This window comes from Anser brachyrhynchus (assembly GCF_964034855.1).
Source record: "Anser brachyrhynchus genome assembly, chromosome: 9".
Classification (NCBI taxonomy): domain Eukaryota; kingdom Metazoa; phylum Chordata; class Aves; order Anseriformes; family Anatidae; genus Anser; species Anser brachyrhynchus.
The window spans coordinates 12171867-12188229 of NC_137703.1; positions in this window are offsets into that span (position 1 = coordinate 12171867).

Consider the following 16363-nt stretch of genomic DNA (forward strand, 5'->3'; position numbering starts at 1 on the left):
CATCAAAACCCCACTCCTGAGACACGCCTGGAAGGTCGAGGCTGCAGCTCTGCGCTTCGGGAGATACCTGTGAGCTGCGAGGGGATTTCTGAAGGGGAGGAGCAAGCCCTTTGCTTATACCATCCTTTTCCCCGCTGCGTGATGAAGATCTCCCCTAAATCTGCATCGCTGTCCTGAAGGTCTGCGGCTCCCCCGGGAGGGACGCGCAGCTGCGGGGACAGCGGCAGTCACGCGCCGGCTGGGAGATGGACCTGAACGGGATTGATTGCTCTCGGGTTCATCCTTTAAAACTGAGTGGCAGGCTAAGCTGTTGTTTCAATCAATAACATAAATACGCTGCTCGCCCAGCCCTGGAAGGTGGGAACTCTGTGTGGGGGAGTAGGCATTAAGGTTATTTATCGTCACAGGGCGCAGAAGTGAAATACTGGGCTTCCCTGGCAGATTAGAGATTTAAAGCTCATTTAAACCCAGTTTTGGAATCTAATTAAACAGGGACAAATTCCTCTGAACACCCTTGCTTTACTGCAAAAACGGCTTATTCTTCATCTAGGAATTTATAGCACTTTCGTTAACTCGACACAAAGGCCAAATTTGCTTGATAATCAGGTATAGGTTATACCGCAAAACCTTAACGTCTCATCTCGGCACTACTTCGTTAGGATGGCCACAAATAGCCCCGCCAGGGACGGGAGGAGCCCTGCAGCACTGAGCCTGAACGCAGCGTGGTAACTGTGCAGACAGAGCCTTTCCTCAGCCGCTGCTCACACCTACGGGAGGAGGTTTCTGTAGCTTGGATCACGGCAGATGGGTGGTGGCAGCTTTCACGGAGGAAACCTCACGCCTTAGCAGCAGAACTTGTAGCCAGAATAAATTCTGAGTGTGCTTGGATGTGCCTCCCCAGCAGCTCCCTGGTTGTCCTGCTCTCTCTTTCCTTACCTTACCTTGATCTAACAGCTGGGCTGGAAAAGCGAACTTCCCCTGAGAATTAACCCTTTCTTATTTTCTCCCCCTCTTTCTGCAGTGGCTGCATTCCCCTAGTGCCCTGCTCCACTCCTTCCTCCCTCCTCCAGGCAGCCCCAAACATCTTTGCCCATCTCTGGAGCAGCCAGAGTCCCTCCAAGGGCTGAAGCCTGGAAGGGGGGAGGCAGTTCTACCTCCCCTTCCCCTCCCCAGGGATTACACTGGCTGGTCCAAGGCCCAAGGTGCTTTTCCTCCTTGGCTGAGACCTGCTGCTGACATACCAGGCAGTCCGCTTTGTTTATCTGGCCACTGGCCTTTGAAGGATGGGGCTGCCACGGAGTTGTCAGGAGCACGGCTCTCCAGAGCAAATGAGAACAAATGAGAGGGAGGCAGATTACGGCCGAGCAGCAGTAATCCTGCCAAAACCCACCCTGACGCCCAATAGCTCTTAACCTGTCTGATGCCTTGGGCTAAGGGAGAGGGCTGCCCGCGGGTGCCAGCCACCAGCAGCTCTGCCTGATTCACCTTCCAAGGGCAGCTCTGCCAACAATATTTCCAGGGTGCTGCAGGCTCGGAGCAACGAAGCAAATGAAGCGTTGTGGTCTTACTGCAAGGCATCGCCTCCCTGCACGTCCAGGGGGACACGGTGTCACCCCCTGTGGGGACTTTTCATGGGGTAACGGGTACTAGAGGTGGGAGCAGGAGGAATTGGTGGCATCTGACACATGGATGGCAGAGCTTATTGACAACCTTTTCTATAAATTTTCCCTATAGGTATCTCCTGAAATGGGAAGTTTATAGCAACCAGGATTAAGCAGATAAAACCAAGGTGTGGGAAGGGGAATTGCTTGGTTGGAGCTGAGATCAGGTCTGGTTCCTTGCTAGTGCCCTGCGTGACCGAGGTGCTGTGGAGCTCATTTCAGGCCATGGAGAGATCTGATTTAGTAATTGTGGTTTTGTCACAGGGGCTGGGACTGTCTGCGTCTCCTCAGTGCCTTTCACAGGTTTTAAAATAAGGCAAAGTATTGATAAGGCAGCTATAAAAACAGGATTCCCCCAGTGAGGCAGGAAGCTCAAACCCTTTTTTATCTGCAGGTTTAGAAGCTATTTCTGAGAGCGTAGCACAAAGTGAGTTGGCCTCAGAGAAAAGAACTTTTTTTTTTTTTAACTGTTACATTGTCTTTCAAATACACTTTGTCTTCCCATAAGATGGGATCAAAGGGACGTGGTGAGCTAAGTGCCTGCAATGGTCGAGTTTAGGTAGGCTGAAAGTTTTCTTTCCTCATTATTTCAGTGGAAGTCCTCAAAGGAATCTCAGGGAAAGCAAGAGGAAGCCTACGTCAACCCTCAAAGCTTGACAGAAGCAAACGCGACAGAGCATGCATTGATTTCTTAGAGAAACAAAGAAGAAACCAGGCTGTTCACAGAAAATCTCCCTCTTCGGTGAGTAAGTCAAAATATTTTGCTTCCTACCTCTCTTCCTCAGTCTAGAGGTGTCAGCTGTGTCATCAAACGTGGGATGGCAGGGAAAGGAAGGACTGGGAACTGATGGGAAGGCCGCAGCCCCGTCTGAGTATGGCACAGGGTGCCCAGGAAGAGGAGGAATTATCCAACTCTGCTGTTTCGGCTAACTGGTTCTCTTTATTTTCTTGGCATGTACTAAAAATGACTAAGGTAGTTCTTATTTTCCTACAGTACCCTTCTCCTGTTGTTAAATAAACCAACAATGATTAAAAAAATAGAAAAGAACAGAATGAGGAACTGTAACTTCACAGTATCACCTAACCTTAGACAAGTAGAAGTGACTATCTCATAAACATCTTCTCAAGAGACCTGAGTATGTAGCAATGTCCAATAACCTTTAATTCCAATATTCCTGAAAGGCAGCTCTATATTAGTCTTCCCCCACCCTCGTCTCCTCTTCATGTGAGTTTTCTGTCTCATGGAGTTCTGAGAAGGGTCCAGAAAGGAGAGGAAAAATACATATTTCTTTTTGTTGTCATTGGCCAGTGATTCCTCATCACTTTCACCCTACAGATGAGCCATCTCTTTAAATCTAGACTCACAATTCACCTGCTGGTGTTGCTCAAACTCATGTTGCTTTCTGAAACCCCACATTTCTCAGTGTGCTGGTAGATAAACATAAAGGTCACTGATAAGTCTGCAAACACTTCTGGTAAAACAAGGGTTAGGTTGTATTAATGTAGGACTGTAATTCCCGGTGAGCTGAAATTTGTGGGAATTATGTATGATAAGAGATTTACAGCTCCTAGTCGCCTTATCACTTTCCAAATTAAGACTGTTTGCAACTGCCTTGCAAAACAATTTCTCCATCAGAAAAAAAAATAACTCAGAAAGGCAGAAACATTGCTTACACTTTCTGCTCTACATCCATCAACATAATTCAGCAGTGATGAAGCTGAGCGTCCAGGTAATGCTTCAGAAGACTGCATTGCACCAGGGGCACGGCTACGGGACAGTGTGGGTGACTTGCTGATATACTTGGCTAGAAGCTGACTTTCCAAATTGCTTGCCATATAGAAAAGAAATAAACGAAGCATGTTAGGACAGATGAGGTCCCTGGTGTGACTGAGTGGCCATTGTATGTATCAAAACCTAGCGTGCTGTTTTTGTCATTGCACAAGCAGTGGAAAAGGCAATCTTGCTACCTTCTGTCTCGACTCCTATTGCCTTGGGAACAGTCATTCTATACCTGCTAAGCAGACTGTTTGATTAAGTACTAAACTTCAAAAAAAGTAAACAGCCTATTTGAACATGTTAAACATAACCTGTCACCTACTTAGACACTGTTTAAACATAACCTATTTAATTATGCCTTCATCTAAGTCTGTGTGGATCTTGTTTCATGCCGCATACCTTGCAAATGTCCGATAGTAACAAAAATGAAGTGATAAAATATGAGAAGAACCATCAGCTTTTCTTAAAAACGCAATGAACGGTGACACAGGGTTGCAAATCTGTTGTACTGTCAGTATGTGATTGCCTTACATTAGCGTATGAGATAAGGAAATTCATTAGCCCAGCTCCCCAGCTGGCACCTGTGCCACACTACCACCACCACTGCTGTTTGTGAGACTTTCATACTTTTGTACCTCCCCTTCATTTCACTGTATGGCTGAGTTTGTCTTCTGTATCATCCATTGATTTCAGAATGTGTTTGAAAAAGGGAAACAGGGACTGGGATACAACACATTTTAGTTGTTGTACCATTTTTCTTGCCCATATTTCCCTATATTCCCTATGTAAACCTGCAGGACAATGCTATTCTGCATCTCCTTGCACAGGCTGGGGATGTCCATGCCCACCCCCAGCCTGTTTCCCTACATACGGGTCAGATTCCAGGAAACTTTGCAAGCCTGGGAGGTGGCAGTGTCCCCTAGGGACAGCAGGGCAGCCTCGGGTCATTAGGACTGTGTCCAGCTGTGGCATGGCCCTGTCCTGTGATCTCAGTCAACCCCTCCACTTGGGTTTTGCTGCACATACTTGCCCTTTACATTGGGACTATGGGTTCTTTGACTTCTTAGAGTCTGTGAGAGGATCTACTGCAGTGGTTTTGTCTAGGGCAATGAAATGGTGATATGACATTGCTAGCAACAAATAGAGCTGAGACAAGGAGAGGAGACAGTGCTGGGATACATCTCCCCCTGCCCACCTTGGGACACCCAGCACGGAGACTGCACTGGCAGGTCCCTGGGGACCGCTATGGACATCTGGAGTCACTGCAGCTTCTCTCTGTCCTGCCCTCCCCTCTGCCACACAAAGGGCTCCAACAGCATCTCCTCTAAGCTTGAATGAAAGCGGCTTGGACCATGACTTTTAATAATGCTGTGGATTCAAAGTTAATGTTTATGTGAAGAAGAAAACGTCTTTCCCTTATGTCTCCTTGTGGAAATCCAGACAAGCAGATGGTCCTTGCTCTCTGTCTGTATGAGAATATGAAGGGTGATATACTGCCACTTCCATTAACTGCTCCTAATGCAAAGAGGAAATGTTAGTAGTCTCTCCTCCCTGGAGGAGAGATGACGCTTGACCTTCTGTTGAAGGAAGAAATGAAGGAGGAAAAATGCTAAGAGAGGAAGATCTGCTGGGATGCTGTCACTGGTAATAGCACTGACCTTTTCCCTGTGGTCAGCAGCTGGCATCATAAAGACAAATGACTTCAACTTGCAAGTTTAAAGATGTTCTTTGTACTGAGCAAGAAAATTAAAAAACCCTCCAGAAGTCAGCCAGTATTTGCAACTTCAGTTAATGCTTTCTGTTCCCTTTGTGAAAATAGTTGCTGTGTGTGAAAATGGTAGGCACCTATCGTAATTCAATCCCTGAAATGGGCTGGTTATGAGTCCATTGCAGAGGATTTTAGTTGCAGGTTTCTACAAATTTTCTCTGGCATTCTGATGAGAATGAGAACTACGGGAAGGATGTAGGTGCTCCCAGCCTTAGGGGCCACTGCCACTTAAAGAATGCTTTAATTTATTTATTTATTTATTTATTTTTCTCCACTGAACCTCAGGGTCTCTTTAGGGAGGATAATCAGAGACAGTACATCTATTTCTACCTTATCCATACATTCACTTCCAGCACTTACACTCAGTAGCAGGCAGACTTACCTTGCGGTCACTATAAAATACAGTCTGAAGAATAGCCATGGCGATAGCTGCAGTCCCGCCTTTGTGGTTCCAGGTGACCTGGGAGGGCAGCCCTTGCTGGTGCCTTCTAATTTACTGCTCAGCCTCATTTTCTGCCTATGGAGTTTATAAGTCTGCCTCCCCAGGAGTTCCCCAAATGGAGGTCCTGAAGGGAGTTGAGTACACTTAGCACAAACCTGCAAACAGGGCTGGCCGAGAGCTCAGGGTTCAGCCCTGGGCTGTGCGATGATTTCTGTGTGGCAGTACGAATGCCTGGGTGCCTCGCACAGTGGGATGATGGTGTTGTAAGGACATCTCCGTGCTCAGACGGGCTCACCTTGCTCACTCCTTGCAGAGAGCATCTTGTTAACTTCACCGGTGAGAATCACAAGTGAAAGCTACCATTGCCAGGGTAGAAAGCTGGGATGGAGATTTCAAGTACTGCAGTGTGTGTAGAAATAAGGGGTTTGAAATAAGGGCTGAGCCTCTCTCAGGAAGGAAAGGAATGAATCAGAAGTGTCACACTTGGAAGAGGTCGCAGAAGAGTTCAGGTGGGGCTCTGTGTTAATTCTCTCTCTCTGTGCCCTCCCACAACTCACCTTCAGCATTATGCCCTTCCTTTGCATTTTTAGATTTGCTGGAATTAGTTGCCTTAATATTACAATACTTCTCAGAGCTGAGGGAGTTAACAGTTTACTTTGAGGACAGCACTCTCCCTTTTTTATTTATTTTTCTTTTAAATGACAAGGAATATTCTGAGAGCCATAGAGAAGATGTTTACCTGGTCTTAACTGCTGAAATTTAGGATACCTGCAGCCCTCAGGGTAGTCAGTGGCATTGCAGGGCCCCAGGGGGAGCATGATTTGGGTCTCAGGCTTGAGGTGAGGCACAGCTGATTTTAATCCTAGCAGCACAAAATGTGGGGGCAAACAACCCCAGTGCTTTAAGGGCTTTTGCATGAGAAGGCAGAGCATCGACAGGACAGTCTAGCTGGCCACGATGGGGTTGATATGCTCTCCACACCAAGCACCTTTGTACTGGTCGGGAGTACCCACTGCCTCAGTGCTCTGCAGGTATTTCATTTGGGAAATAACCCGAAGCTGAAATGCAAGTAGATGTGGATTATGTTTGTCTTCATTGCCGAGTCGTCTCCCCCAGCTCAGGGAATTATTTTTCTTACGGTAGAACAACTGATCATCCCCAAATGCATCCCTTGAAAGGTCTTAGGCTGCGTGCCAGGATATTGGAGCTAATAGGGAGCTCCAGGATGGGGATGGATGGGGCTGGCTGCAGCCTGGAGATATTTATGTGTATGTACACACATTATTTCAGAGAGAGCGAGAGCAGCGTGCTCAGACTGAAATTTACCATTGGAAACCTCTAAACCCATTTTCAAACCGGCCGCATCATTTAAAGGGCCTTGCAGCCCCTGGGATGACTCCAGCAAACCTCCTCCCTCCCCCTTCCCTGTGCCTTTCACATCTCACCTTGACTGCAGGTGGCTGGATGTGACCACGGGGAGGAAGGGGACGGCTGCTGTGACCGGGGGACTGCTGGCAGGGGGGCGGCCCTGTGCTGCTCATCAGCTGTCCCCAGCTAGGAGGACCAAGATCCGCCGTGGGAACCTCGTCCCCTTTGCCAGGACGGGATGCTGGGGACAGGGGTGTCCCCTTTTGGGTGATTCCTCCTGTGCTGTGTGCCCTAAGCTGCGGCTGTGTGCGCTGCTCGGTGCTCGCTAACTTTCTCTCAACAAGCACCTGGCTTCGGTGGTGAGGACAGCAATTGCTGTGCAAACGCGTGAAGCATCTGGGGGGGCTGTTCGGCTTGGAGCTTCTCCTGGCGCTGCAAAAAGTGGGGCAGCCTTCCTCTTCCTGTTAGATTTTTTACAGTGAATGGATTTTGAAGACAAAAGCTGTAAGTCAGCCCTTTTTCTCTCCTGTTTAGTATATAAAGATCTGTGCTGTGTACAAGAGTCGGGGCTATGCAGGCTCTGTTACAGCAAGGGGAACTTGGCACACGTACTGCAGTATCATCCCCGTTCTGCAGCCGGCAGTGCTGTAAGAAAATGAAATTCATTGTCTGGTCCCAGAGGGATCCTGTCCATCCATCTGTTACCTATCATTGTCTGTCTGTCTGAGAAATTTAAGCAGTCGCCTTCCTCCGTGCCTTTCACAGAACGGCAGGAACAATCCCAGCCTTTGCCATGCCCAGCCCTTTTCTCTCATTTCAAAGCTCCATTTAAAGCAGAGCTTTTCTGGGGGTGGGAGGGAAGGAGAAACAAGAAGAGACAGGCACTGTGTTTGGGTTGGAAGTGATGATTTTCAGGGAAAGGGTTTTCACACAGGGGATGGCATTACAAAGCCACACAGAGGAGCTGGTCTCCTTGGGGGGATCAGTCCCTGCCTTGGCCCCCTGGCTGGATAACTCTTTCTCCCCAGCTCCCATAAGTTGCACTGGGGGGCACAATCCTGGGGGAGCATAGCTGCTGTGAGTGCACAGGGGGAGATGTAGGGGGAGAAGTGAAGGCATTGACATAGCCAGGGCTTAACCTCTGGGATTTTTGGAAATTGAGGACCTGTACTTTGAAGCAGAGGCAGGGGACAGGCCCTACTCCCAGCCCTGCCCTGCTCAGGGCTGCCCAACCCATGGGGCAGCACCCAGCTCTGCTCCTCACCAGCTGGTGCCCCCAAATCAGGTATATTATGTGTGCTGGGCTGCAGCTACAGCCTGGAGGAGACACCTGCAGCTACCTGCCCTGCAAGGACAACCAGCAGATACAGCCCCAATGGGAAAAGGGGTGTTCAGTTGCTATCATCCATTTGTGCTTACGTCAGGACACGTGGCAAGAACATTTTCTTAGGTTCTCATCTAAGATGAGAGGACACTGCACCCTAGGAAGGTAGGGGAGGAAAAGCACAGCCAGAAATCCAGGCTTCCCACTCATCCCCTCAGCAGGGAGTCCCGCTGGACCCCACTGCCTAGGAGAAACTGTCTGTCAGGGCTGTTTCTGCAGAATACAATCTGCTCCTGAGCCCCAGCCGCTTCAGCCTTGCATGGGTTCAGCCTCAGCATCTGTTCGTCATCCCAAAGCTAATTTCCTGGGGGTGTTCTGACATTTTAGAAGTGATTGCATCACTTGGAAGTCAGGCTTGTTGCTGAATTCCACGGGAACAACGCTGGGCAGCTCGCTCTCGCTCACGCCTAGCAGGGGCACGCAGAGAAGCAGGGACAGCACAGATCCCCTGGAGGCAGCGGATGAGCCCTGAGTTCAGCGCGTTGCCTGAGCTTCCTCTCTGAAACCTCAAAGACAGCACACTGGCAAAAAAAACTTGCTAAAAATGTGTCATCTTTGAACAGCTGCCAGCTTCGTGGTGAAGCTGACCGTGGAGAAGTCTCAGGTTTGCCCACTGTGGTCTCGGAGCGTTACCACAGAATGAGACTCAGGACTCTGGGTTAATGTGTGAGGGTTTGCTCCTTGTGAATGTCTGGCTCCCTGTAAGCCTCAAAAGAGACATCTGGTCTCTTTTTACCACTGAAGAATGAAATATGTGAATTATTAGAAGAGTGGTAGAAGATCTAGGAGAAATGATGGTGTTGGCTAATAAGTAAACAGTTCATCTAGGAATCTGAAGGTGGAAGATGTTAGAGACTTAGTCTGGCAGTGCACATATCATGTGGTAAACACTGGCCAAACGCACCAAACGTTTCGTGTCCCCAAAGCTTACAAGGACTAGAGACATTGATACTGAAGGCTTGGTTTCTTTGTGAGATGGTTACCCCTTGGTGTTCTTTAGGGTTGCTAAATGGTGCTTAATGAAAAATAAGAAAACTGTCTAGGCAGTTTAAAAAGATAACTCCGCTTCAAAGACTCTAAGGGCAGCATAGAAAAATGCCAGATTTTTTTCAGTTTGCTTTAGAGACATGTCAGCAAAATACCTCACTGTGGCAAAGCGATGGTCAGAATCATCAGATGGGGTAGGAAATGTGCTGGGCTCAGCTGATACTCTTACACTGGTGTGGTCTTTCTCAATGGATTATCTCCCTCAGCGTGCCCTCTGAGGAACAGCTCGTCAATAAATAGATTTGCAGCTTGACTCTGGCTCCAGTTTTCAACAGGCTTCTGAGACGGTTCTGTGAAAACTGGGCTTGACGAATTACACACCACAAACAGCAGTGGGCATGCACAGTATAACACCTGGAGGCAGGTCAGGCCACGGTGAAGCTCTGTTTCTGCAGCTGGAGTTCCTCCTGGGCATTGCTTTACAGCCTGGTAAAAAAGCTTCATGCTGGGCCAGGCTTGCAGTGAGCAAAGCCACTTTTGGTTTCTTGGAGCCAGAAGGGCCCCCAAGATTCAGTGTCTCAACTTTCCCTGCTCAAGTAATTCATACTTGAATTAATCAAGTCCTTGCTTCATTTGCCTCTTACGTTTGGAAGGTGCAACTCCCTCCAACGCAGATCCTGTGGTCAAAGCTTGAGCCCCTTTTGCAAGACCCAGCCAGTCTTCATGATCCCCTTCGGACCTGCTCGATTCCTAGGCTACCAAATGTGGCTTAGTGACCCTCTCTGTAGCACACAGGGAAAAAGTAGGGGGTCTCTGTTATTGGAAACCACGGGATGTTCTGTACCTGGTTGTGAATACAGATTTCACTTGTTAAGCACTGAGACAAAAGATTTGCAAGAATCAGTCATTTCACTGCCAAAGATAACCGGTTGAACAATATATTAAGGACATTTGAGGAGTTTGGGTAATAAAATAAAACATTTAATAAAGAATACTTTGCAGTTCTGTAATGTCTTTCAGCAGTGGAGATTTACCATCAGGGTGCTGCTTGGATATTGCAAAGAAGGGTTTACTAGAAATACAATAGGTAATAAATTAGAGAGATTAAATCTCATTCTCGTGTATATGTGTTAATAAAAGATCCCCATAATACTCCTGAAATGCAGGAGGAATAAAAGATAATAGCAAAGGTATGCAGTGGAAATAAAACGTTGTGAGCCCCTAAACTAATCAATGGATTAATGCATGAGCAGTGTGAGCAGAACTCTGTCGGCAGCCCACGCAGATCCCAGCAGAGCTCAGCGTTGCATATTGAGATTAAAACTGACCTTGATACGGTGGGCTGCAAAACGTCTGAATGCACTTCCCTGAGATATTGTGCATAAATTCCGTTCCCTCATTAATGCATAACCCACATTTCTATTCTGATGAACCCAACTCATCTTCTGGGGACCCATTGACGAGGAGTGATACAGTTTCCAGAACAGAAGAGGGAAAATGGAACTGCTTTGTATCAGCTCTTCTGCTCTCAGTGTCCAGAATATAGGGGCAGGTCCACAACAATTTTTTTTTTCTGGGAATTTGACCTCAGGAAGACTTTAGACACCTTAATACCTGTAGATACCTAGCTCATATGTATTGTCCAAAATAATTTTAGAGGACAGAAACCTCATGCTTTGGCCTCTAACAGACTTTTACCCTTTTTTTTTAAGATTCCTTATGTACTAAATCAAGGTGGGATTGCTCTGCTAGCTTCTGACAGCACATGCTGTCTTAGCACCCCATTTTTCTGGGTGCTGGGACTTTCTGGCATTTGTGAGATGATTCTGTTCTTAACAAAGCGATATATAGAACTGGAATGGGTGCCTTCCCAAATGCATCCTTGAAATCACTGCTAGTTTTTACTTCATTTTCTGCTATGTCCTCTTGGATAGACTGTCTGAAAGATGGGCACGTGAGCATGTACATACACATTCACAGACATACATAAAATCCAATCTGGCCAAATGCAAGTTTTGAAAAATATCAAGTCTATTACTCAGAGATCAAAAGTGGATTGAAATTATAAGTTTTTTTTTTTTTTTTTAACCATATGTTATTTTGACTTGAATGTATACTTGCTTCAAGCTGCTCTGTGCAACCATGGAGATGAGAAAAGTACTTTAAGAAAATGAAAACTGGAAATTTTTAAACAGGATAATTCCAGGAGCTGGAGCTGCAAGAGGAATATTAAAATGTCTTGAAACTCACACTGACGAGGCAAATTTGACAACGGTGAATATGAAATAGGTTGGCAGAACTCAGTTGTGTGACCCCGGTCCCCCGTCAGCCAGCAATATGCAAATGCCTCTGTGTGTTTACAAGCAGGCTCTATTTCCTATGTCTCCCTTATTCTGTTTATTATCTCCCAGTTCTTCTGCAATGGAACAGATTAACTGTGTCAAATTATGTGCTTTTGAGAGAAACATCTGCATGGGTAATTCGCTGATGAGCAAAATAGTGTAGCCAAGAATGAAAAGGGGCCGGAGTAGTGGTATTTCACTGAAGACACCAGGGGTTACAGCAGCTTGTTAGAATACTGATCTAGGAAACTCAGACAAACCTAGGTAACCGGACCTGGGGAGAGGGATATGATTTCAAAGCAAGGCTGTCTATGGTTAATATCAGAGGCTGACAAACATTGGAAAAGTTAATCAAGAGTGTAGAGAGAGACTCTGATGTTCAGAGTGTGTTTGCTTCATGACTCTGGCAGGAGAGGATCCCAGGTGCTCTGCGGGATGCTCACATCAACCTGAAATGTCCCTGCTGCAGCAAGAAAACTGGAGCACAGGCATTCACAAGGGGTGCCTCACCTCAAATCAGGGCTTTTTACGTGCCAAGTAAGGAGGAATTGTGTTTAGAAACCTCCAAGTCTCCTAGAGGTTACTGAAGAATTACAGTCTGAACTGCAGGAGGTTAACAAGCTAGGAAAAAGTGATCTTAAGCTGCTGGTGAACTGGAAGAAGCAGGGCTCACCCTGGGCCACCCAGTCCCATTTCTGCAAGGCAGTAAGAGAGACACCACCTCCAGACAACCCCCTAGCACCACCGAGGTTGCACTTTGGCTCCTACCCATGCCAGAGGCTCTGCGGGTGGCTCGGTGGCCGTGCCACTGGGCTCTGCCAGCAGCAGCTGCAGCTTTGGGCTTTGACTTCGCTGGCTGGGAGGCTCCCGCAGAGCCTGAGCGCAGTGGCGCTGGATGCACCAGCTCGCTATGAATGTCTAAGTAGCTCGGCGCATTCAATTAGCAGAAAATTTGGTTTGTCTCCTTGCTGAACAATTGCAATGTGGAGAAATTTAATTTTATGGTGGCTGAGATCCTTTTGTGTGCAATGACAAACTAAGGAAACTCCGGCAGTGCAGCTATCCGTCATGGAGCTATTTTACAATCCTTTCTCCTGCATAAATGACACAGTGAAAAATTCCCTTATTACTTCAGATGGCAACAGTTCTCTTTCACTAGCAGTAATGGATTGAAATTAGTTGTACAGTCCTTGCATTGCCCGGTCATGGAGGAAGGTCTCCCACTCAATTAGGCACAGTTAATTTCATAAGAAGCCACGTCTCCGTGTGTCGGGATCCTCAGCTACTCCCTGGCCCCCATCCCTAAGAGAGAGAAGGATGCAAGTTGCATCGAGTGTGGTGATTTGTTCTCCTGTCTCTGTCTGCAAGACCTTGCCTGGGGGAGCTTCAGTCTCAATAGTGGGCAGGAAGAAGCTTTCTTTCTGTGCAGCTCCTTCCATTGCTGCCTCCTGAAGTTTCTCCTGAAGTTATTGGCACCGACTGCCTTCCTCACCGTTTACATCAGGCATCAGTTTTTGTTAAAGAGAGGATAAAATTTTGTGGTTATCTTTTTCAATACTGTAACAGCAGGTGTGTTGCACCCAGACAAAGGGATAGATGAGGAGACAGGAAGAATTTCCTAGTGCTTTGTATTTTTTTTATTTTATTTTGTAAGTGAGAGGTATTACTGTGGGTGCCAGCATCTGAAAGAAGTGGTTTCATTTTTCTTCCCTAGTAGCACTGTGCACAGAAAATAGCTCTGATCAGCTGTTCTCCTCTCTAGAAACCTTACCCTAAAGATGAGGCCACGAAAATCAATTCAGTCTGCAAAGTTTGGATTTGAAGTCTGCTGTCTGGGTCACAAGGTTTGACTCTATTTCTTATTCTCAAGGAACCAGCCTCAAAATTTAGCTTCAGAAGCAGTTGCAGCTTCCCCTGCCGCAGCAGACGTACAGAGCTGATGTCCGTGCACAACCAGAGAAAGAGACAGAGGATCACAGGACCATGCCCTGGAGGTGACATTTGCAGGAGAGGAGGGAAAGACATCAGAGGGGCTCTGTGGGGAATGTCTGTGTAGATGGAGCGTGTTCTCACTCTGATATCCGGCATTTAGAAACACTATTCCAAAGACAGCATGTACGGAAATACAAGAGAGAAAAACCAGCCTCAAGCTTAAACTTTTTAGAAAGAGAGGTCAGAGGTGACTTGCTCAGAGTTGAAATGGGGAAGAGATTTTTGAGCACAAAGCCAGCACTAACTGACCAGATGTAATATTTAGTGACTGGAAGCTGCAGACAGATTTCTGGTGAAATGAAAAAAGTAAGCTCATCAGTGAGGATAACTTAAAACTTATCTGAAGATGCGGGGAGTCTTGGAAGCTTTACACTGAGATGTTCATGAGTTCAACTATGAGACATTGGCTGGTCATGGGTGTTCTGGGTGAATTTCTCTCATTCATGATCTGCAGTTTGGGGTAGATGATGGCAACAGTTCCTTCCTACCTTCAAGTCTTGTGTTGCTATTGTTTGTAATGAAACTACTCTGTGGAGTGATCTTCTAGTCTCCATGGCTCTCAGCAGAGCATTTCTGCCAAAGAGGGAATGTACTTTGAATACACACTGAAGAACAATGAAGGTGTCTTGTTGGCAGAGTCTGCTATATTAGTCTTTGATAAGGGATGCAGATACCTTACATTATTTAGATGAAAAGGGCCACTTAGTTTGTCTGAATGTCAGATCTCCTGGGTGAGAGCAACCAATTTATTTATAAGAAGAACTGCACTTTGTGTGTCTGGAGGGAATATTGATTAAAGGAAAGGTTGGAAAGGAGATGCAGGATAGGACCGGCTGGGAGATGACCGACAGATTAACACAGGTTAATTCTGAAAGGGAGAAAATGATTCTTTCCAAATAGCGAGCAGGGATGGAGGAAACCAGAGAAAGCCTTCAGAGCTTTTAGATGTGTCATTTGTATCCCAGACATGCTGGGATTTTCCTTCAGAGATGCAACACTCTTGACCGATGAATGGCCCCAGAGTCGTGAGGAGCTGAGATGGTAACATTGCCATCGGTGTTGCTGAGTTCTGAAAAATGGGAATTCCCACTAGTCTCAGGTGTGCTTTTTGTACCTTTTGGACATCACTGGTTCACTGTCTTTCACCTAGCAGGATCATATAGCTCATCGCTGATGAGCAGTCACTAGCTTTATTTGTTTGTTTGTTTCCCCTATATGTCACAACCTCTGAAATTTTGGAATTCTAAAGAGTGTTGGTCTTGGCAGTTTGATGGCAATCTCAGTTTCAACCAACCATAGAGGTGGTCAAAATCAGCACCTTCTGGTTAGTTAAAATTTGAAACTTTTGGTGGAGGAGGGACATTTTCCTTCTGCAATTTCCTATTTAGTTGCCTTTCAAGCCAGTTCTTGGCAGTCCTAAATTTCCACTGCAAAAAATTCTTTTTTTTTTTTTTTTTGTAAAAATTTTTCTCTGTGGATATTCTTTCATAAAAATAACCTTTTCCTTTCTGAAGATTCCATAAAAGATGTCCTGATGATGCCAAAGAAATCCTGACCCTACAGTTTCCTGTGGGAATAACTGTTTGGCTGAGATATTCAAGTCCGTTAAACAGCACAAGTTTGATCTCTGTTGCATTTTCAGTGGAGTTGCAGTCCTGATTTTTTTTTTTCTGATCCCGTGTATCATCTGTACTGTTTTACAGTGAGAATGTAATTTACTGAGCCTACTTCTGCAGAATACCACCTGTTCCTGCATGCCAGGAGAGAGTAATCTCTATGTGAATTACTTTGGAGGCTTTCAAGCTGTGGTCCATGGAACCCCATTGATCTAAGGATTAAGTTTTACAAGCCTGTGGAAAATAACTTCAAAAAACAAAAGCTTCCCATCTGTAGGCTTACATTTGCAACCACAGGGGGCCACATTTCTGTTTGAACATTTTTAGGAGTTTACAGATCTAAAGAATTTCGAAGCTTCGCATGCACTGTGATTGAAATGGAAGCTTAGAAAAGCTGGCGTAGAATTGCGGGAGACTTACTAGAAAACCTCTAAAACAAAACTCTACAAAGTTCTGGTTTATGTGCTTGGTAGAGCCAAGAGAACTATTGTTTCTCCTAAAAATGCTCTCCTAAAGGCTGTACAAGAAATTCAATATCGATAAACAGCAACAATGGAAGAAAAGCTTCTGAGAGCAAGACCTCATTGTGAAGAAATTCTAACTACCTACCATTAAAAAACAAACAAACAAACAATTGACCCAAAGAAGGAAACTGTGCCATGTTTTGTTGCTGCTGGAAATGAGTTGCTCAGTTGGGTTACTATATTGGGTTATAGTGCAGATGCTACTACAAGGCAAGTCAGGTAGGAGATTTCTGATCATATTTAAGAGTCAGGATCTTCAAAAATTAAATATAAACAACAACAATAATAACAACAATAAATAAATAAATAATGAAAGCAGAGACGAAAGAGTCTTCCAGGACTTCTTTCATCTCCATGAATAGCATCTTCTGAGATAGGCCATGTCACCAGTGTCCATGTGCTATGGAGAAGATAGATCCAGATGTGCTACCATGACTATGATGTGGTGTGAACTCACAATACATGAGACGTAATTACTGTTTTTTCATCTGAAGCGTCTTTG